Source organism: Schistocerca americana, chromosome 1 (genome assembly GCF_021461395.2).
Source record: "Schistocerca americana isolate TAMUIC-IGC-003095 chromosome 1, iqSchAmer2.1, whole genome shotgun sequence".
Taxonomy (NCBI): Eukaryota; Metazoa; Arthropoda; class Insecta; order Orthoptera; family Acrididae; genus Schistocerca; species Schistocerca americana.
This window is the reverse complement of record NC_060119.1, coordinates 649,675,181-649,699,344: the sequence shown is the minus strand read 5'-3', so window position 1 is coordinate 649,699,344 and position 24,164 is coordinate 649,675,181.

The window sequence follows — 24,164 nt, the reverse complement described above, 5'->3', positions numbered from 1 at the left end:
GTGGCATGTGGGGATGGGGCTGTGTCGCTACAATTTAGACGAACAAGTTGCACTTCCGGCGGCCTTCCATTTATTTCCTGTTGTTTGGTTGACTGTACACGCTTTTGCGTTAGCGAAGGACCGTCACCTGAAGGTGGTCAACAACTGCAGCGAGCCCGTGCCACGTGTTGCAGGCTGCTCTGGTCGTAACTGAGGAATACTGTGCTCACAGATATGGCGGGGTCTGCGGTCGCTTTAGACAGAGGACTTCGTGTTTTCCAAGTCGTTGCTGTTCCATGGGGATCCAGTCTTTCCGAGAAATACGTTTAACAGATTGCAGGAAGCGTTCTCTTCACCTGAAGGATCTCTTTGCGGTCCACCAATGGCAAGATAGAACCTGTGGAGAGCAAAGGGAGGGAGGAATGGGGGGTGGAAGAAGAGGGGGTAAGATTACCTTGGTGAGTCCGCGAGCACCCATCGAGGAGGACACAGCTGTAACTGCTGTTCCTCTGCAGTCTTCTGGGGTCGGCATTTGCGGTAGTTGTGTTATTGTGATGATTTTTTTCCCCATCCCCAGTACATGTGTTGCATTACCACCCATTGATTACGAATGCTGGTTTTTTGTTTTCACGACAATTTCGATTTGTTGTTAGAACAGTGATGCATTTTTCCATCAGTTGTGGTAGTGTTGTAAGTAGGCTGTTTATGTTTTTATTTTGGTAACGGCACGTAGCGCTCTGTATGAAAATCACTGGCTCTGCTGTGTGCAGTTTGTGGCTGGATTGCATTGTTGGAGCTTTTGCTGTTGTAGTGTTGGGCAGTTGGATGTGAACAGCGTGTAGCGCTGCGCAGTTGGAGGTGAGCCGCCTGCCGGCCGCGGTGGTCTCGCGGTTCTAGGCGCACAGTCCGGAACCGTGCGACTGCTACGGTCGCAGTTTCGAATCCTGCCTCGGGCATGGATGTGTGTGATGTCCTTAGGTTAGTTAGGTTTAAGTAGTTCTAAGTTCTAGGGGACTAATGACCACAGCAGTTGAGTCCCATAGTGCTCAGAGCCATTTGAATCATTTTTTTTGTGAGCCGCCTGCAGTGGTGGATGTGGGGAGAGAGATGGAGGAATTTTGAGAGTGGACGATCTGGACGTATGTCCATCAGAAAGACTAAATCTGTAATACTGTATATCATGAACTTATATATATATATATATATATATATATATATATATATATATATATGATGACTTTTGAATATTACTAAGGTAAATACATTGTTTGTTCTCTATCAAAATCTTTCATTTGCTAAGTATGCCTATCAGTAGTTAGTGCTTTCAGTAGTTAGAATCCTTTATTTAGCTGGCAGTATTGGCGCAAGCTGTATTGCAATAGTTCGAGTAACGAAGATTTTTGTGAGGTAAGTGATTCATGAAAGGTATAGGTTATTGTTAGTCAGGGCCATTCTTTTGTAGGTATTATTGAAAGTCAGATTGCGTTGCGCTAAAAATATTGTGTGTCAGTTTAGTGATGATCAGAATAAGTAAAGAGAGAAATGTCTGAGTATGTTCAGTTCTGCTCAGCTGCGAAATATGTGGTGCAAATCTAAATGCATACCACAACTGTTTTACTGTACAACAATGAAAAATTACAACTATAAAGGAAATTCTCTCTACAATTACGCTCTAGCAATAAACAATAGCTACACTAATTACACAAACTACAAGAAAAAAGTGAGGTATCCTGGCAGGATCGCCTTATGAAACATCCCCTTAGAAAAATTTATGAATTACTGTGGTGATAAACCTCTTACGTTATTTGCTTTTCAGACAGCTGAGCAGAACTGAACATACTCAGACATTTCTCTCTTTGCTTATTCTGATCATCACTAAACTGGCACACAATATTTTTAGCGCAACGCAATCTGACTTTCAATAATACCTACAAAAGAATGGCCCTTACTAACAATAACCTATACCTTTCATGAATCACTTAGAGTATTGCCGGCCGCGGTGGTCTCGCGGTTCTAGGCAAGCACTCAGGAACCGTGCGACTGCTACGGTCGCAGGTTCGAATCCTGCCTCGGGCATGGATGTGTGTGATGTCCTTAGGTTAGTTAGGTTTAAGTAGTTCTAAGTTCTAGGGGACTGATGACCACAGCAGTTGAGTCCCATAGTGCTCAGAGCCATTTGAACCTTTGAACTTAGAGTATTACAATTTTACTCTTTCTGGTGGACACAAGTCCAGATCGTCCACTCTCAAAATTCTGCCATCTCTCTCCCCAAATCCACCACTGCTGGCGGCTCACCTCCAACTGCCCAACACTACAATAGCAAAAATTCCAACAATGCAAACCAGCAACAGACTGCACACAGCACAGTCAGTGATTTTCATACAGAGCGCTACGTGACGTTACCAGCATAAAAACCTAAACAGCCTACTTACAGTGTGTATTGGCTTCGATTACTTCGGCTGCAGGATGATTGTCGAGCAGGCGTCTGTAGCGAACTCTGACGTCATACAACCATAGATCCAGGACTCAGCTGTATGCTTACAGGTAATACACTTATCAAACTCCTCTCTGTCGAACACCACCATCTGGTCAGTTGAACGTATTTCGAGACAAAAAGAATAAGGAGAGTACCTTACACCTCAGTCTTTTCTCTGCCAGATTATAGGTATAGGCTAGAGTTTGAGTTCATCTGGCACTTGTTCTGAGTCGTATTGAGAAATTTTTTCCCAGCAGAATAACGCCTGGTGTATGGGGTCATCGAATTTTTAGCTGTATTGTGATTTTAGGCAGTCCTCGTGTAGCGCTATGAATATAGTTGTGTAATTAGGACCAAACTGTGTGTTTAATTACAGAATTAGGACCGATTTCTACTTCAGTTTCCCAACCAAAATAAATAAGGTACACTAACCTAAACTTCCATTTCTGCGTCTGGGCAGTTTCCATGTGTTGGGGTGTGCCCTTGGATTTTCTGTCCAGAGTACCAGGGTTCGAGTCCCAGAAAGGGCAACGCCATTTTTAATTTCCCGCCAATTCCAAGGAGCTGAGGTGGAAGAATTGTGTTAGGCGGTGCACTTGGTCTTTCCGTCGCAGAAAGGGCACTGCCATTTTTAACTTCCTGCCAATTCCCGGGTGGGGGGTAAGCTGGGACGCCAACACAGCCCGGGAACAATGAAATGCACGTTGAAGTTCGAAATTCCCACCAAAATTCGGAATTACCGGCGAAATTCGTAATACCCACCAAAATTTGAAATTTCAGCCAAAAATCGAAATTCTCACTGAAATTCGAAATTTCCGCCAATAGTATAGGTGGGGGAGAGGGAGGGGGAGGGGAGAGGGGGCTGGGACCCATGTGCAGGCGAGAAAAACACATGACATCATCCGGGGTGGAGGTGGGCTTGGTTGGGGGGGGTAATTAATTGATCTATTTAATTAATTTGCGTATCAATTTGATATAAAAATTGCGCTAGTGTCCCTATCTCCCTATACGTGTGTGTGTGTGTGTGTGTGTGTGTGTGTGTGTCCCAAGAAATGATTAGGAAATATTTTATCTGATTCTATAATTCTTACTCTTTTCATCTACTTTTGTTTCCTCGAACTTTAATAAAGACCTGAATATGATGCGCGGAAATAAAAGTGTAACCCATCCATTCGTCCGGAGTGTGACCATAGGAGCACGGAAGTGGTATCTGGACCGTTTACAGAGCGTAGAAACAGCTCCCTCGCAGCACATTTGTGCAAGTCGTCCACAGAGTACTTAAATGAAACCCTTTTTGTCTCCTTTTTCCTACTGGCTGACGATACAGAAATTCCACTCACAGCAAATAGTACTTTTATTTTACAAACAGCTGTCTCATAATACTTTAGCACCCGGGAAGCACAATCCGGCCCCGTTTTCATCGGCGCTGTCTCGGCTCTCCTTCTGGCAGTCAGTTAACATAATGAAGTTAACATCAGGCCGCCTCGAGTTTTCTGTTCTCTCTTGCTGTACTTAAGCGACAAAGTAATAGCGCACGCCACTTTGCATCCCGTCACATCAAGGGCTGGAACTACACTTCGCTTTGCCCAGTAATGGCACAGAATTCGAAAAAGAAAATAAAACAGTAAACAAAGCGAAGACGAAAGTAATGAAGGGTGCTGGGAAGAGGACTAGCAAGTTGCAGCATACCAAACCTGAGGAAGGAAGCTTTCTTCGAAAAGAGGGTTTAGTCGTATCGTACGTACAAGGGTTGGACAAAAATACGAAAATATCGCGAGAAAAGCATGCTTGAACAGATATGCAGACGCTAGCGATGCCTGCAGGCTGTGCTGTTGTATTCGACCGCGAACGACAGCTGTTGCAGGTGTCAGTTGCGGTCAGAACAATGTACTGTGTAGTGTTGAGTGCATAATTCGGTTTTGGGAAAATTGGTGGTGCCGGTTTGGGCTTCCGTAAGCAAAGTAGCGAAAGTGTTTTGTGTTTGGATTGGCATCGTATCGAAGATTTATACTGCATACAGAGGAAGTGGACGCACGTCATCCGTTAACTCACAACGAGGACGAAAGTGTGTCTCGAGTGACCGCGAAGCCTTTGTTGAGTGCCGTCCTGGGGACTGTGTGGGAACCTACAACCGAGAGCCAGGCTTCGATTGCTGCTTACTCTTAGTCCTGTTCCCCAGACTCTGAAAGGCTGTGCGTATCTGTTTTAGCTGAGCTGTGTATCATAGAGACGTTGGAGGTATGTGCTATTGCATTACCCTATATGAAATACAAAGTATGCCTTAGGCGTGTTCCTGAATAAAGACTGCAGTGTATAGTTCACATATGTATCACAAGTCATAATTTGGTGTAAATGTAATGATCCAATAATCAGCAATTCGATTTTTACTAATTGCACACCACATTCCTAACTGAGCGAGCGAATGTACTTGAGACAGAGCAACAGAAAACACTTCGGCCAAACAAGTCAGTGACCGGTGTGTGGGACCACGGTCTGGGTACCGCGAGATTTTTGGAAATGAGGTTGGCCCGGAACCCCAGAGGGCGGCAGGCATTGTCCTCTCACGTGAGTTCAGCAAAGGTGCTGATGACTCCGTCATCATGAAGGGGCCAGCATATCTGCAGCGCACAGCTCGGCACCACTGTCATGCTTACGGTGAGCATATTCGTAGACTGGTAGAGTAGTTCAACTTGACTTGCACTGGTAATGAATGTCTGGACTTTTGGGTTTTAGTCACCAACTTCCAGTCATTGCTCCAACAGAGAATTACAGGATTGTTGAACTCCAACAGATAGTAAATTCTTCAGAGGGCAGAAAATAATTGATAGGGGAGTGGAACTGCTTTCCATTTAATCTTTGTGCAAATCTGGATAGATACAACTATCACAAGCTTTTGATTACTCATTTTATAAGTTGATCCCATCAATGTGCTTATGAATGAGTACTGAATTTATTCGTTACTTCTGTTCGGCTTACTTCAAGTTGCAGGCTTTTAATCAGTCTCCAGGCCAATATTAGCGATCTGGTCAAAATCATAACAAGCATACTATTCCAGTCAGATAGCGTTAGAGAGAGTGAAATTTTGCGCTAATTCCCCATTTTAAGAGTTGTGCCTAGGGCCATAAATTTTGCGTTATCCACTTAACTTGGCGCACAAAATATTTAGAGGTGCCTGAGCACACTTAGTTTTGGAAGGTTGGGAGAAATTTTACACGGCGGGTTTTTGCGGGGTTGATACATGGTTGCTAGCTCGGCTTTTTTCCCGCCACGATATCCTCTCCTCTGCCAACTTCTTCGTATCAGAGTAGCAACTGCAAGCCACGTCTTCAGTTATTTGCTGTGTGCATTCCAATGTCTGTTTTTCTCTACAATTCTTAGCTTTTACAGCTTCTTGTAGTACCATGAAAGCTATCCACTGATGTCTTAACATATGTCTTACTGTGGGGCGGCGGGTGGAATGTGATATATAAATTGTAGAATGTAATGTAGAAAAGATGCATTTCCCGGCCGATGCACCATATGTGGGGCGGCGGGTGGAATTATTGTTATATAATAAATATGTTGAATGTCTGTCCTGCGACGGCACGTGAAAATACGACATACGCAAACTGAAGATAGATCATTAAAGTCATCCTAGAATCAACACTTCACTCGAAAACGATTTCATGGTTACGCGTATCCCGAGTAACATATTACGGCATCCGAGGCTGCTTATAGCAATTATACCGATGCGACGCGACTCCCGGCACAGATGGTGCGCTAATCAGCGTCTGGAGAGAACTGGGGCCCTTTTTCTCTCGCGCAGCGTTCTTATATATAAAGCCGCGGTGCGGACGGCTAAGGTAACGCCTGATCAAATCGGCCCTCCCGACTAGCCGCTGGGCTAGTAATGCACCACTTTAAGTTATCGAATAAATCATTGCTTCCTTTGCTGATGGCTGATGAAGCTCTCAATTTAAATGTGCAATCAGCACACAGGTAAGTAATCATAATAAAAGTCTGACGTGGCTAAGTCAAATATTTTGGGCGAGAGAATTAATTTAATTACACTACACGCAGTAGACGAGCTCTGAACTTGCCCTTTGGAGATACGCTTCGCTATAGTTTATAGTTATTCAGTTGAAACTTCTCACATCTTTATGATTATAGCGGATCTCCCTTCTACTTAAATTTAAACATCCTAGCTTTATTTATTCGCCTACTTAATCTATCTTGCTTCCTTAATTTTTAAGACAAAAACCAGAAAATCATGAATTTCAATTAAAATTTTAATTTGTGAGATCCAGAATACTGTTTCTACTAAATTATTATGAAAAAGGAATCTAAATATAAATTTTTAAGTTTCTAGCTCTTTTCTGTTGCGCCAATGATTTTTACAGAAAAACGTCCAAATTTCGAAAATGGTTCAAGTTATTGAACTGATATTCAACACATATTGATTTAGTATTACTCCTGACATGCTAGAAACGTTTCAGGCTATTTACTTGATTTTTACAGTATTGCGCAACATTTGTGACGTCAGAGCTAGTTACAGCAGACTGGCTGGCACACAATGGAAAGACTGATGTGAATTTTATACGACGTGAGAAGGCTGCTTCCCTACACTACAACCGTGGCCCTTCTTCTTGCCTGTATTTTCCATATATTCCTTTCCTCGCCGATTCTGCGGAGAACCTCCCCATTCCTTACCTCTACAGTTCACCTAATTTTCTACATTCTTCTGTAGCACCGCATCTCAAATGCTTCGAGTCTCTTCTTTTCCGGTTTTCCCACAGCCCATGTGTCACTACCATTCAATGCTGTGGTCGAGACGTACAGTCTCCGAAATTTCTTCCTCAAATTAAGACCCATGTTTGATGATAGAAGATTTCTCTTGTCCAGGAATCATTTTTGCCGTTGCTAGTCTGCTTTTTGGGTTCTCTTTACTCCGTCCGTAATGGGTTATTTTACTGCCTAGGTATCAGAATTCCTAAATTTTCTCTACTTAGTGATCAACATTTCTGATGTTAAGCTTTCCTCTGTTATCATTTCTGCTACTCTCAATCCATATTCTATACTTATTAGATTGTTCATTCTATTCAGCGTATCATGTAAATCTTCTTCGCTGACACTGAGGACAGCAATGTCTTCAGCTAATCATATCATTGACATCCTTCATGAATTTTCTTTCATTTCCCTCATTGCTTTTTCGATGTATAGATTGAACAGTAGGGGCGAAAGATTACATTCCTGTCTTATACCCTTTTTAATTCGAGCACTTTGCTCTTGGTCTTCCACTCTTATGGTTCCCTCTTGGCTGTTGCATATGTTGTATGTTACCCGTCTTCCGCTATAGCTTACTCCCATTATTGCAGAATTTCGAACATCTTACACCACTTGACATTGTCGAACGCTTCCTCCACGTCGACATATCCCGCGAAGGTGTTATAATTTTTCATTAGTGTTGCTTCCATTATCGACCGCACCATCAGAATTGTATCTCTGGTGCCTTCCTCATCTAACGCTCATCAACTTGTTTTTCCAGTCTTCTGCATTTCTGTATACCCTTCTTGTAAGCAACTTGGATACTGTATGGATGATGTTTCTTCGAAAGTCAGATGGTATATCGCCTAGCTCATACATTCCACACAGCAACGTGAACCGCCGTTTTGTTGCCACTTCTTCCATTTATTTTAGAAATGTTATCTATCCCTTCTGCCTTATTCGATCTTAACTCTACCAAAGCCCCTTTTGATTCTAATACTGGATCCCCTATCTCTTGTATACCGACTCCTGTTCTTCTTCCGTCACGTCATCATAGAGACATTCGGTGTACTCTTTCCACCTACCCACTCTCTCCTCTGCATTTGACAGTGGAATTCCGTTTGCACTTATAATGGTACCACTCTTGCTTTTAATTTTACCAAAGATTATTTTGAATTTCCTATATAGTGAGTCAACCCTTTCGACAATCACTTCTTTTTCGATGTCTTCACATTCTTCATGCAGCCATTTCGCCTTAGCTTCCCTGCACTTTCTACATTTACTTCATTTCTATGTGCCTAGTACTTCTGTATTCCTGATTTTCCCTGATCGTTTTTGTACCTACTTCTTTCATCGATAAGCAGCAGTATTTCATCTGTTATCCATGGTTGTTTCGCAGTTGTCTTCCTTGTACCTACTGTTTTTTTTTTTTCGAACTTCTGTAATTGCCCTCTTTAGAGACGTCCATTCCTCTTCAACTATACTGCTACTAAGCTATTCATTATCGCAGCGTCCATAGTCTCAGAGAACGTCAACCGTATCTCTTCAGTCCTTAATGCTTCCGTGTCACACATCTTTGCGCATTGATTCTTCCTGACTGGTCTCTTAACTTGAGCCTAGTCTTCACCATTAGTAAATTGTGATCTCAGTCTAAATTCGCTCCTGGCTACACCTTACAATCCAGTATCTGATTTCGGAATCTGCCTCACCATGATGTAAGATAACTGAAATCTTGCCGTATCTCCCTACTTTTTCCACGTATACCTCCGCCTCTTGTGATTCTTGAACAGGATATTCGCTATTACTGGCTGAAATCTATTGCAGAACTCAGTTAGTCTTTCTCCTCTTTCATTCCTAGTACCAAGCCCGCATTCTCTCGTAACCCTTTTTTCTAGACTTTCTCCTTCAACTGCATTCCAGTCCCCCATGACTACTAGTTTTACATCTCCCTTTACGTACTGAATTACCAGTTCAGTACCCTCATATAATTTCCCTATTTCTTCATCTTCTGCTTACAACATCGGCTTGTACGAGTATACCCGAACTATCGTTGTCAGTGTTAGTTTACTATCGATCCTTATGAGATCAACCTTATTTCTGAACTGTTCACAGTAACTCACTCTCTGCTCTGCCTTCCTATTCGTAACGAACCCTACTTCCGTTACACCATTTTCTGCTGCTGTTATTATCCTATACTCACCAGACAAGAAATCCTTGTTATCTTACCATTTCACTTCACTGTCCCAACCATATCTAGACTGAGCCTTAGAATTTCCCTTTTCAGATTTGTATTGTGATCATACATTTATGCACACACGCAATTACTGGCGTGTAGCACAGTTGATCCTAATCTGTCGATGCCCTTTGAGCCAACACGAAAGTGGGGGACAATGGTACTTTCTTCGGGAATTCTTTGCAAGCCGTCATGAAGGGCGACCCACAAATGTGTAGTTCTGGTCAGATGCGATAAGAATTTAGAGTTCGGTTGCAGTATCTGCAGACGACACGGACCTCATCGCCCCGTTTGAGATTTTCTTTAGTGATCTAGCTATAAAAACAATGTATGTGATACCTGTTGTACCAGCGAATTTCGTTATTGTGTCTAATTGGTTCCTCTATTTCAGTAGCTTTGATTGAGTGTGTTTACACATCAATTTTCGTAACGATTCTGATTTTATATGTTATTACTGATTGACAAGTATCGTCAGTGCTGACGTCTATAACTTCTAACTAAATAAATAGCTGTGTAAAATTTATTTCAGTGACATGGGTGATTTTCATCGAAGCAGTGTAACATCTTCTCACTATCCATTGATAGAGAACATCGTAAGCCTATGGAAGCCCGTATTATTCTTTAATTGATTTATTAATTTTTTTCCAATCCTTTTCATTGTACAACCTACTGCAGAAACAAAGTAATGTCTGTGTGGCTTGTGATTTTAGCTTCATCGAAGTAAGTTCGGTGTGTTCTGGCTATGTCTAGAACAAGTTCTTTGTGTGAGGTGTGGAACTTAGTGGAGGGCTGTGGAGACAGTTAAAAGTACTTCTGCGCTTCCCCTTTTTCTTTAGCTTGTTGACAAAGCAGTTGAGATATCATAGTCAGATGCGTAAATACATTTTCTCATTCATCAGTACTTCAACTTTCCTGTGAGGTTATAAAGAAATAGGTTCTGAAGTGTGGGGTTGATCTGTTATTCTGTTATTCTGTGCAACGGATTAATCTGAGATGTACCCTTTACCCTGTGGCTCCTGCAAGCTGCAATTTCCACCCCCACACTACTACAGAAGTCAGAGAGACGCTCCTAACGTTCTAAAGAGAAATGCCTGAAATACTTTCAGCAATAAATATCTTCTGGGGTCGTCCGCTGTAAGGAAATGACACAAAAATTCACAAAATTTCTTACGTAACTAGTGGGATACTTGGGTACTGGAGTAGTGCTAGTTAGTGTAAGAAAAACATGAAACTAACGAAAATTATTATTTATTTTCCAAAAATTCTGAGAAATCACAATGACACTTTTAGTTATAAATTGAACAAGTTATATCCTGGTTCTTTTCGGAATGTGAAGTTACCTCTCAATGATAGGATTCGCTAATGAAATTCTATACAAAGTTTAAGATGGTTGTTGACTTGGCAGAATGGCTGAGAGGCGCACCTACTCAACTTGAATAATTATCCTTTAGAGTGTTGCTACGTACAGTCAAGGCTGTCGCGTGTGAAATGCAGTGAAGTGTACTGTTGTGGAGGAAATATGGGGCTCGCAATAGCTGTAGCGCACAATACCGTAAGCTGCGATGACTGCTGTCTGCGCCGCTCGCTGCTGACAAATAAAATAACTCTCGTTCTATCTGGATTGACCTTCGCCAACCAAACTCTCCCTATGCCTTGATGAAGTCAAGGATTCCTATTCGCCCTTAGTCTAACTATTGGCGTGGTACATCGGTCAGATAACCAGTCCACCGTGATGCCACTCAAAATTCGCTCGCAGGCGTTTAACTATAACTCTGTCTGTTCACACCGCACAATAAGTGTGTCGGCCAACACAGTGAACAACGCTTAATCACAAGGACTCAATATAGAGTAGCAATTCGATTCACTCTCGACAGAGGTGCTCTCCCAGTGAAGTACTGAGGACAGACTTGTTCCTCGCTCCAAGAGCGACAACGGAACAGCGCCTCTCCACGCCAGGCGTGAAGGGGTATATCTTTCGGTCTCTTCCATTACTCATTCAGCTCAAGGCATCAGAAATATCGTCTGCCAATCAGCATTGCTCTTCTAAAACGGGAGAATGACGTTTCGTTTAAGGCGACCAATCTGGAAACCTGTAGCATTGGCGTTTGGCGTTTGCTGCCTCCCTGTGAAAATCTCTGAAACTGTGTGCTATGTGTAAGGAATGCGTAGGCTGGCTGTTCCCACACAATGTAGCGGAATTTGCTTTTAAGCGGAACATGGGGTTGTTCCCCCTTTCACTCGGGCCCACGCTGTCTGCTACACAGGTGGTCACTGGCCGACACAGGCTGGGTCGTCCTTTGGAGGGACCGGCGTCCCGTTGTGTGGTTTCTCTCCCGAACTAAAAGCTTCTGTGACCATCGTGTCTGGAATGTATGTGTGTACGCCAGCCTCGAGTATTTCAACCACGGTGCGCTTACTTGTTAATTGCATATCGTTTACATGAATTCATACAACATTGACTTTATCTTATCGAGTTTGGGTTCGAATGAAGCGTCTTCATGTGCGGAATATGATTGTGAGGGCGGAATATGTAAGCAATGAAGGTCAGGAGACCACGACGTCTTACAAGGTGGAGTTCTTATTATCCACATAGTCAAATGCTTGTACACTTTTTTAATTAATGGTTTATGCACTTACACAGAAACCCACACATTTCTCTTGCATAGGTTGCCTGTACAAGGAATAATCTGTCTCCACTGAAGTATACGTATTTCCAGATTTTAACTTTTCAGTTGATTATTCTGTTCAGTCTCCACTGTCTTTACTCCAAGGCCAATTAAATATACACTGAAGCGCCAAAGAAACTGGTATTGGCATGCATATTCGAACACAGAGATATGTAAACAGACAGAATACGGCACTGAGGTCGGCAACACCTATATGAGACAACAAGTATCTGGCGCAGCCGTCAGATCGGTTACTGCTGCTACAATGGCAAGTTATCAAGATTTAAGTGAGTTTGAATGGGGTGTTATAGTCGGCGCATGAGCGATGGGTCGCAGCATCCCAGAGGTAGCGGTGAAGTGAGGACTTTGCCGTACGACCATTTCACGAGTATATCGTGAATATCAGGAATCCGGTAAACCATCAAATCTTCGACATCACTGCGGCCGGGAAAAGATACTGCAAAAACGGGACAAACGACGACTGAAGAGAATCATTCAACGTGACGGATGTGTAACCCTTCCGCAAATTGCTGCAGATTTCAGTACTAGACCATCAACAAGAGTCAGCGTGCGAAACATCATCAGTGTGGGCTTTCGGAGCCGAAGGCCCATTCTTGTACCCTTGATGGCTGCACGACACAAAGCTTTACGCCTAGCCTGGGCCAGTTGACACCAACATTGGACCGTTGATGACTGGAAACATGTTGCGTGGTCGGACGAGTCTCATTTCAGATTGTATCGAGCGGATGGAGGCTCTGTAGTGATTTTTGGCGTGTGTAGTTGGAGTGATATTGGACCCTTGATGAGACTAGATACGACTCTGACAGGTGACACGTACGTAAGCATCCCGTCTGATCAACTGCATCCATTCATGTCTATTGTGCATTCCGACGGACTTAGGCAATTCCAGCAGGGCAAGGCGACACCCCACACGTCCAGAATTGCTACAGAGTGGCTCCAGGAACACTCTTCTGAGTTTAAACACTTCCGCTGGCCACCAAACTCCGCAGACATAAACATCATTGAGCATATCTGGGATGCCTTGCAACGAGCTGTTCAGAAGAGACCTCTACTCCCACGTACTCTTACGGATTTATGGACAGCCCTGCAGGATTCATGCCGTCAGTTCCTTCCAGCAGTACTTCAGACATTAGTCGAGTCCATGCCACATCGTGTTGTGGTACTTGTGCGTACTCGCGGGGGCCCTGTACGATATTATGCAGGTGTACCAGTTTCCTTGGCTCTTTAGTGTATTAACCAGGTAGTAAGTTTCACATACAAGTTTCACATCTCAACTTGCTACAGGATTGTTTACTTAACAATACAGTTAGAATGTGTAATTAAAAAACTTTTGAGGTGTTTTGCCACAACTACTTTACTTGGTATGGCTGAATAAAATGAAGATGCTGCCACAGTTAATAGAAGACCCTCGTGGAAGCAGGTCAGATTGGGGCTGCTGAGTTGAAGTTACATCAGGAGCGACCTGTTGATCCAAGAAGTACCGGTACTGTCAACACACACTGGGGCAGTTAGCACATGTACTGGCCCAGCGGGGACACTAGAGTCATAATATCATCGACACAGTGGAAAGGCAGAGCTACTGCTACACGTTGTGGCTTACATGCCAGCAATCTATGCATTGACAAAGCAGGGACGAACCGAACCCGTATAAATACTCCTCATTTCTTGACAGAAGTATGCAGTCTGACACCCGCCAGCTTTGACTAGAGTCTATGCTAGTCTTCGAGTTGAGACGTCACACTGGAATTGGTGTCCACTGTCCACTCTCATTGTACCCCTCGCTCACAATTGTGTAACTTAAAATAATTAAATAAACGTAAGAAAGGAATAGCATATCCATTTGCATGGACAATTTTATTAGATTAGTGGAGGTGAAAACCGCAGCCTGATCCGAGTAACGGCTCACGAAGGATTTACGTTTGAATTAGCCTGATCGAATTTAATTCACGACTGCGACAAGTCATCGGTGCACGGTCGCAGCCGCCGCATCTGGAAAGTTTGAACTTTGGTTGATGGGTACAAAATGTGTCTTAAACCATAAATACTGCGGAGTTTGTAGTAACGGGCACCCTTTCTTTCCACACAGTTGGACTGACACAGAGTAACACAAACAATTAGAGGAATAGTAGGGCCAGCTAATGTTACGGATTCTTGGTTAGGAAAGAGGTAAACTCCTGGCAGATGTTCTGCAAAGGTCTCACTTCCAGGTATCGATGGAAGGTATTCCAATAGAAAACGTTCAGAATTATTAAAGGTATTAGCATGACATCATTTTCGCTTTGGTGGAGCAGGAGGCATGAGAACACACTATTGTTTAGGAGAATGTGGCTGGGGTCTGAAGGGAGCAAGGTATCGCGAGACGGCTCCGCACTATGCAAAATAAGCTTTGTCTTTGCGTATATTAATTAATTAAAATTGTGGAAAGTCAAGTAGCGTAGGAAGTGAATTTGTTTGGTTTCGCGACATTCTCAGGCCCTTCTACGACGTCAGACAATGCGCAAAGCTTCGGTAGTCGCGATGCCGTAGCCACAATGCAAGTAAGCAAGTTGTTTATCTTTACTTTACCGCTATGTGCTGTCTCAGAGTTGTGTAATTAGTGTCGTTGGTGACACGGAAGGAATTTAGTCTCGCTTTGTGTTGGTTTCGCAAGTGGAAGCGTTTGCAAAGCTATCCTGGCAGTGCGTCGTATCAAGTCCATCGTGGCAGATACAGTTTAACGAATGCGTACACATACGTAACGTGAGTCAGGAAATGGGAATTTCTGTAAAACAAGTATCCACACGATGGCGTTTGGAGCAGCATGAACTGTTGGCGCGGAGACCAGTGCTGTGGCGTCCCTCAGTACTTCAGTGGAGAAACGCACTCTGACAATGGTAAACCAAACTACATCTTTGGACACAAGAGTGGGACCACGTTATGTTTTCAGACGAGCATGAGTTCTACATACAGCATCACAGTGGATGTATCCATCTATGGATGGTCCTAGTAGAAGATCAGGCAGTGTTTGTCATGTCATGAGGCCGCGCGGGGCTAGCCGAGCGGTCTGAGGCGCTGCAGTCATGGACTGTGCGGCTGGTCCCGGCGGAGGTTCGAGTCCTCCTTCGGGGATGGGTGTGTGTTTGTCCTTAGGATAATTTAGGTTAAGTAGTGTTTAAGCTTAGGGACTGATGACCTTAGCAGTTAAGTCTCATAGGATTTCACACACATTTGAACATTTTTGTCATGTCATGAAGGTCCAGCATCTGTCTTGTTGGTATACAGTGACAGTGGGGACACACACAATCACCTTCGTTTCACATAGCTAGTAAACTGATCAGCAGCCATATCTGATATGTTTAGGCTGATGGTTGTGCTGACCTACCTGGCCAGCCGAGCACAGTAGCGCGCCATTTCTGGGTCACAGGGAGGCGAGGCAGCTCCAGACTGAATCCGCCTCCCAGATTAACGAGAGGGATAGTGAGCCAGCCAACCTAGATGTGATTTTTAGGTGATTTCTGTATCCAGTTAGGAAAATGCTGGGCTGGTACACTTTAAGCATTCAGAAAACGTTACGAAACGTGAACAGGTGATCTACGCCAGACGTGGGTGAGTACATCTACATCTACGTTTATACTCCGCAAGCCACCCAGCGGTGTGTGGCGGAGGGCTCTTTACGTGCCACTGTCATTACCTCCCTTTCCTGTTCCAGTCGCGTATGGTTCGCGGGAAGAACGACTGCCGGAAAACCTCCATGCGCGATCGAATCTCTCTAATTTTACATTCGTGATCTGCTTGGGAGGTATAAGTAGGGGGAAGCAATATATTCTATACCTAATCCAGAAACGCACCCTCTCGAAAACTGGACACCAAGCTACACCGCGATGCACAGCGCCTCTCTTGCAGAGTCTGCCACTTGAGTTTGCTAAACATCTCCGTAACGCTATCACGGTTACCAAATAACCTTCTTTGGATCTTCTCTATCTCCTCCGTCAACCCGATCTGGTACGGATCCCACACTGATGAGCAATACTCAAGTATAGGTCGAACGAGTGTTTTGTAAGCCACCTCCTTTGTTGATGGACTACATTTTCTAAGGACTCTCCCAATGAATCTCAAACTGGCACCCGCCTTACCAACAGTTACAGATTCCTTCCCACGGAGGGGGGGGGGGGGGGGGGGGAGTGGGAAGGCGGTAACAAGGAGGCCATCCGGCCATTGACTTCGCTGCCGAAACCGATGTAAGAATGCCGATCTCATGAATAAATGGGAAAAGACAAAGAAGAAGATGATGATGATGATGTCTCATCGCTGTGCCTTATCTTCGTGGTCTACATGGTGCTATGTTTCAACAAGATAAAGGAAGACAGTACGTTTTCCCGTGCTGCCCTGAGCCTACTTCGATAGAGAGTGTGTTCTACTGTCGCCCTGGCCAACATGTTCTGCCACTGGTCATAGGTTGCTGAGAGACACGCGCGGCACCACTTGCCATCCAAGTCAGAGGCATTGTTGCTGCCAGAGATGGCAGTTCCGCGTGCTGCATGTCTCACACTGTAATCCACGGGCACACCAAAGACAACCTTGTATTCTTCCTGGTACAGTGTATACGCACAATAATTTCATTATTAGCTACCCTTCCTTGTGTTATAATTTTAAAGGTCAGCAGGGGATTTTACGCAGGTGTGGTGGACTGGCCTCTCTGATGAGACTGAGCTGTCGGCACGGCGGCAGGCATTGGCCAGCATTCCAGAGCGAGAGCAGAGCAGCGCTGGTCGTGAGTAAGCGCACCCAGTGCCGGCGGTGTTTGCGCTGGCAGCGCGCGCCCGCTATTTGCCTGCGCCGCGGCCTGCCGTGCGCCCCGTCCCGTCCCGTGCCATCCCGCTCTGTTTGCACGGCGGGCGCCGCGCGCCGCTCTCGCGCTGCCATATGAGCCCCCCCCTCAACCCCGCCCCCTCCCAGTGCCGCTGTTGCAGTTCATTTCCTTCGGGACAAATACCGCTGTCCCAACCACAACGCCGGACAATGCGCGCCCTCTATCGGTCCACAATTCGCGACGCGCCGCGGTCACCAGTCGTTCGATTTGGCCTCGCTAGCGGCTTCATTAGAGGACTCCTTTCGGTGCAGTTAGCATTTAGACCTTCGGAAATTCGTACCTCACGCAGATAAGCACATGTGCTCCACTCCCATTCACTGATAAATCTCCCAGTTAATAAATCCGTAATCCCTGCTGTTGCTCAAAAGCAACGGCCGTAGCGATAGGAGTATGTAGCGTCTCCCTTAGTAATTTTCATGGCAAGCGAAGTTCCTCCCGCAAATACCGTAAGTCGTTCCTTACGTAAAGTTACATATGGGGGGGGGGGGGGGGGGGAGGGGGGGGGAGGCTACGTCGAATGAACTGCAAGAGTAAATCCTAAGAGATCTGTCTATCTCATGTCTTCTCTTCTACAGATGTCCTATTCGTTATCTCCTCCATTGGTCCCAGATGCTTGGTTGAGAAATAAACAATAAAATCTAGGTCTAGGATGATACAGGTAATGGCGATCACTACTTTTATTTTGATAGATGAACTCCAAGATGTAATAGGAAGTATACCATCACATTTTCTTTCCCTTTTTTTTTGGGTGTAATGAGAAAACTTAATTCACACGCCAACTTATCGCCGATCGAGAGTCAATAAACTCATGACGGCGATGTCTATTTATGGCTCCGAGCACGGAATCAAATTAAATGTTCAAATGTGTGTGAAATCTTATGGGACTTAACTGCTAAGCTCATCAGTCCCTAAGCTTACACACAACCTAAATTATCCTAAGGACAAACACACAGCCCATTCCCGAGGGAGGACTCGAACCTCTGCCGGGATCAGCTGCACAGTCCATGACTGCAGCGCTTAGACCGCTCGGCTAATCCCGCGCGGCTCAAATTAAATAATAATCTCAGTCCTCGTACTAAATTTTTCTTTGTTACTCAGTCACAGTCCGAGATACTTTTAACAGCAAATATGCACTATAGTGGACGGATTACAAGCAACACATACTACTGTCTCTCTCCTGCGACTTATGGCTGCGGCAGAGTCTTCCTGACAAGACTACAGCAGGCTGCTCCGCCCGCGCAATGTACACTGTAGTCTGTCAGCGCTCGGCTATTACTGTAATGCTCTTCACGTTACTTTTATTCATCATACTACGTTCTAAACCTGATTATCTTATCAAATGGTTACAAATCCAGTACGACTATAGCTTCCAGAAAGAGCAGCTTATAATTTCAGTGTGTTAAATATTAATTACTTTATCCAACTTTCCACCAATTTCCATGCGATTTTTTTTAAATACATTTCATCACAGGATCTCAATCTCGACTCTAAAAACTCGTTCCCACCCTCCTGGCTCCTGTGTCTGACATTCATCGTGCTGGAGCAAAGTATGTCTATCTCGCAAGTGCTGAAACAAAATGGTGATAGGAAGTGGCATAAACGTCATGAGTTTTTCATTCAACCATACGTCGCTTACAAAATGATATTAAACATGGCATCTTCATAGGAAAAGGAAACACTTTTTTCTAAATATCAACTAATTCATGCATATAGTAATATTATCTTACCGAAAAATACGTTAACATCGCCCATGCTCTCTTCTATCGCATCACTGGTCACTGCGCGCACTTAACACACACACACACACACACACACACACACACACAAACACACACACACACACGCGCGCGCGCGCGCGCGCATTCGGCATCAGAGGCCTTTGACGATACTTCTGTCGTTTTATCTAATTCTTTACGATGTCCTCTTGGACCGCCCGAAAAACTTGTCGGTACTTCACACCAGAGAATGAGACGTTAAGCTCAATAGAATAGAAAGAGGTCACTAATTAATCCTGAGAATAGGAATATACAAAAATGGTTCAAATGGCTCTAAGCACTATGGGACTTAAACATCTGAGGTCGTCACTCCCCTGGACTTAGAACTACTTAAACCTAACTAACCTAAGGACATCACACACATCCATGCCCGAAACAGGATTCGAACATGCGACCGTAGCAGCAGCGCGGTTTCAGACTGAAGCGCCTAGAACCGCTCGGTCACAGCGGCCGGTAGGATTTTACAGCAAGAGCTACTATACCATGAAAATACACTACAGAATGTCCGTTGTTTATTACTAAAAATATTAATTATTTACTATTTCCGACTCTGTGTTATCTAAATAGTCGTCCACTATCTAATATGAATTACCTAAAAGGTATACCTTAACTGAATTTTTAAATATTTGGATTTTAGCTTTCTCTTTAATTTCCGTAGGCAATTTATTGTACAGTTTTATTCCCTTCTACATCTACAACTACACAGGTATTCCACAAGCCACCGTGCGGTGGGTGGCCGAATTCTTCTGCTGTACTAGTCATTTCCTTTCCTGTTCCACTCGCAGACAGAGCGAGGGAGAAACGACTACCTATATACCTCCGTATTCCCTAGAAAAATATGGCATTTTGTCATTTCTGTTTCTTTAGTCTTCGTAAATATAGGTTTAGTTTAACTCTTGTTCCATGATCATGGTAGTCACTAAAACTTCATACTTACAGAAGTAGTATACAGAATTTTCGTGTAGTTTGATATTAGGATCTCCAGTTCTGAAATATGGAAGTATCACCTGGAATTGTTGTGGCATTTCTACTCATCCACTTCACGGGAAATAACTGAAGTAACAGATGCAGTCTGTAACTACGATGAGGTGTTGAGTGGGCCTCGCTTGTGAGGGCACAGGAACTCTTCTAGCTTGCCGGAGGGTAGAGCTAACCAGGCGCACTCCAAAAGTGATGACCTTGTAGCTCGTCGTCTCGTCGCACACAGGTAGCGCAAGCACCACGGCCTTCTCACAGCACTGCATGAAATGAATGCCCATATCTGGTGGTGCTTCAACGTTACTATAAAAATGTTCAACACTATGGGATGTCATGTGCTCTCATTACCAAAATGCATAATATGCTTTGTTGTTCTTGTGGTGTGCACACCAGTGACTGGATTGTTTCAAATCTTCACGCTAGTCTATCCTTGCAAACTTCCGTATAGCTACTGCAACCTTTTCATCAGGCATCAGTTTTCTGACTGATTGGATGCGGCCCGCCACGAATTCTTCTGCTGTACCAACCATATGAGTAACAGTTCAGCCCACGACGAATTCTTCTGCTGTACCAACCATGTGAGTAACACTTGCAACCAACGTCCTCTATTATTTGCTGGATGTATTCCAATCTCTGTCTTCCTCTACAGTTTTTGCCCCTTACAGCTCCCTCTAGTACCATGCAAGCTATTCTCTGATGTCTTAAAGGATGTCCTATCTTCCTCTCCCTTCTTCTTTTCAGTGTTTTCCGTATACTGATTTCCTCACTGATTCTCTAGAGAACCTCCACATTCCTTACCTTATCAGTCCACTTAGGTTTCAACATTCTCCTGTAGCACCACATCTCAAATGCTTCCATTCTCTTCTTTTCCGCTTTTCTCACAGCCCATATTTCACTTCCATACAATGCTCTGCTACAAACGTGCATTCTCAGAAATTTCTTAGTCCAATTGAAACATGTATTTGATGCTAGTAGACTCCTCTTGTCCAGGAAGGACTTACTGCCAGTGCTAGTCTGCTTTTGATGTCCTCCTTGCTCCGTCCGTCAACGATTATTTTGCTTCCTAAGCAGCAGAATTCCTTACCTTAATCTACTTTGCGATCACCTGGCCGGATGTCACGTTTCTGACTGTTCTCGTTTGCGCTACTTCTCATTACTTTCAGCTTTCTTCGATTTATTCTCAACCCATTTTCTGTACTCCTTAGACTGTTCATTCTGTTCAACAAATCCTGTAATTCTTCTCCAATTTTTACTGACGATAGCAATGTCATCAGCGAATCTTATCATTGAATTTTAATACCACTCTTGAACCTTCCTTTTATCTAGGTCATTGCTTCTTCGATGTACAGATTGAGCAATAGAGATGAAAGACTACATCCCTGTCTTACTGTCTTTTGAATCCGAGAAATTCGTTCTTGGTATTTCGAACATCTTGCCCCGTTCTACATTGTCAAACACTTTTTCCAGGTCGACAAATTCTATGAAAGTGTCTTTTTTTTTTTAGTCTTGCTTCCATTATCAACTGTAACGTCAGAATTGCCCCTCTGGTGCCTCTACCTTTTCTAACGTCAGTTTGATCATCATCTAACATATCTTCAATTTTTTGGAAATTTGTGTTAAGGTCTTATGGGACCAAACTGCTGAGGTCGTCGGCCCCTAAGCTTACGCACTACTTAATCTAACTTAAACTAATTTACACTAAGGACGACACCCACATTCATGCCCGAGGTAGGACTCGAACCTCCGGCGGGGGCAGCCGCGCGGACCGTGACAAGGCGCCCTAGATCGCGCGGCTACCCCGCGCGGCTGACATATCCTCAGTTTTCTTCCTCGTTCTTCTGTATATTATTCTTGTCAGAAACTTCGATGAATGAGCTATTAAGCTGATTGTGCCATAATTTTTGTACTCATCGGTTCTTGTCATCATCGGAACTGTGTGGTCGATTTTTTTCCGAAAGTCAGATGATGAATAGACGTTTTGTTGCCACCTTCCCCAATGGGTTAGAAACTCTTTTATCTACACCTTCTGCCTTATTCGCTCGTAAGCCTTCCGAAGCTATTTTAAACTCTGGTTCTAATTCTGGGTCCCCTATCCCTTCTATATCGACTCCTGTTTCTTCTTCTATCACGTTATCAAAAAGTGTCCTTCTCATAGAGGGCTTAAAATCCCACTCTTAATGTTACAACCCTTGCTTTTAATTTTACCCTCCCGTATCAGGATGATTTCCCTGCATTCTGCACTATTATAAATTGAACTACCAACTTCTTGACGATTGAACATTTTTATCACGATTGGACAAAGAACGTTCGATCATCTACTGATTAATACTTAAAATAAATTACGAAATAAATAACCATCCCTCAAGATGTAGCTCTAGAGGGTGCGAAACTAGGCGGATCATAAACAAAGATTTATCACACAGCTGAAGCGGTCTTTTTGACCATCGTACAATACTTCGTGCTACAGGAAAAAAAAAAAATGCAAACTTTCAAAGCAACTGGGATATATTCTCTGCTAGTACAAGCGCTAAACGTTTCTCAAATAATTCCAAATTGAATTTATTTTCGATCATTTTCAAAAATTTGTCAGTGTTGGCTTGATACCAGTGTAGGGCATTAAAGCAGTCAACGCATTTAACAGCTGACTGACAGTTCGTCGTGATGATAAATAAAATGTTAGAAATTGGTAATAGCAAAAGACAGTAAAGTGCGTTAAAGAAAAATGTCATCAAATTAGTGATTGATTATCTGTCTATATAAAACACCTTGTAAAACATCCATGGAACGCTCATAATGTCATGTATTGACAAAATAGCATGAATATTTACAATTTTTTCCATGATTTACAGGAAGTTCATTGATTCTAAACCATGCACTGGCCACTCTGAGATGATCTACACTTTGATGCCGTAGTGCTGCTAAGTCTTTTTTAACTGTGACATTTATTTATTTATTTAGCATACGGCACAGTACATCATATACATTAATTATGTGTAGTCTACAACACAGACATTAAGAATGCGTATAAGACATGCAGGTCATTTAGAAAGGAAAAGAGAATAGCGGTAGAAATTCATAAAATGTATACAACCACAACATATATATGGGAACACAACATATCCAAATGCCCATGTTGCTGATGAATTCTACCGCCATTTTGGTATCGTGAAGAATTCGGAACGAAGGGCAGGCTGCCAATGAGCAATCTTCAACTATATGTTTTGCTGTTTACCGAGAAGCACCATGCTCACATTTGGGAGAACCAGTTTTTCCCCATCTATGCAGTGAGTCAGCACATTTACCGTAGTTCGTTCGTACTCTACTTAGAGCAGCGCAGATTTTCGAAGTTTGTCGAAACCGGGTGGTGTGGTGGGGAGACAAAGCATATTTGTTTGGTCCACTACTTTTTCTAGAGATTACTTAGACTGAATCCATCTCCATCCAAAATTGTTGCACTCTTGAGGCGTCGATGTCTAGAGGCAGTCTGGCTCTCCATCGCTGGGGATGTCTTGATGGATGTATAGGAGGTTGTTGTTGACCTTTTGAGTTATACGAGGTATGGAACTTAAATAGTGACAACTATTTATTCACACCCAACACAAAAGAGTTACATGTTCGCACCTGTTACTGTCCTTCAAAGTAGTCACCAGCGTTGTGTAGAACCCGTTGCCAGCGATGTGGAAGGCGTAGTATACCGTTAGGAGAGTCAGTTCTGTTGATGGTGCGAATGGAGCGGTCTACTGCCTGTCGAATCTCTGGAACAGTTCTGAAGCGAATTCCACGAAGTGGTTCTTTCATCTTCGGAATGAAATCAAAGTCACAAGGACTTAAGTCCGGGGAGTATGGTGGATGGTACAGTACTTCCCAGTCCTGTCGACCGAACAGAGCAGCCGCAGCTTGCGCTGTAGACGCCCGCGCATTGTCGTGCAAAATGATGGGTGGGCTGCGAAGAAAGTGTCGCCGCTTCTTCGCAATGCTGGTCGCAGGTGATGCTCCAAAAACGAACAGTACTACTGTACATTGACGGTCTGCCATGGAGGAACGCAATGCGTTAGGATAGCACCATCACAGTCGTACGCGAGAAACACCATAACTTTAGACCGCTCCACTCGTATCATCAACAGAACAGGCTCTGCTAACGGTGTACTACGCCTTCCACATCGCTGGCAACGGGTTCTACACAACGCTGGTGACTATTTCGAAAGACAGTAACAGATGCAAGCAAGTAACTGTTTTGTATCGGTGAATAAATAGTTGCCACTATTTAAGTTCCAACCCTCGTGTAAGAAGTGATTTCTCTCGTTTCATATGGGAGCAGCTGTACTGCTTAGTGCAGGTAGCCAATAGGTTGCGGTCGCCTTTATCGTGCTTGTTATACACCAAGGTGACAAAAGTCATGGGATACCTCCAAATATAGTGTAGGACCTCTTTTGCCTTGCGTAGT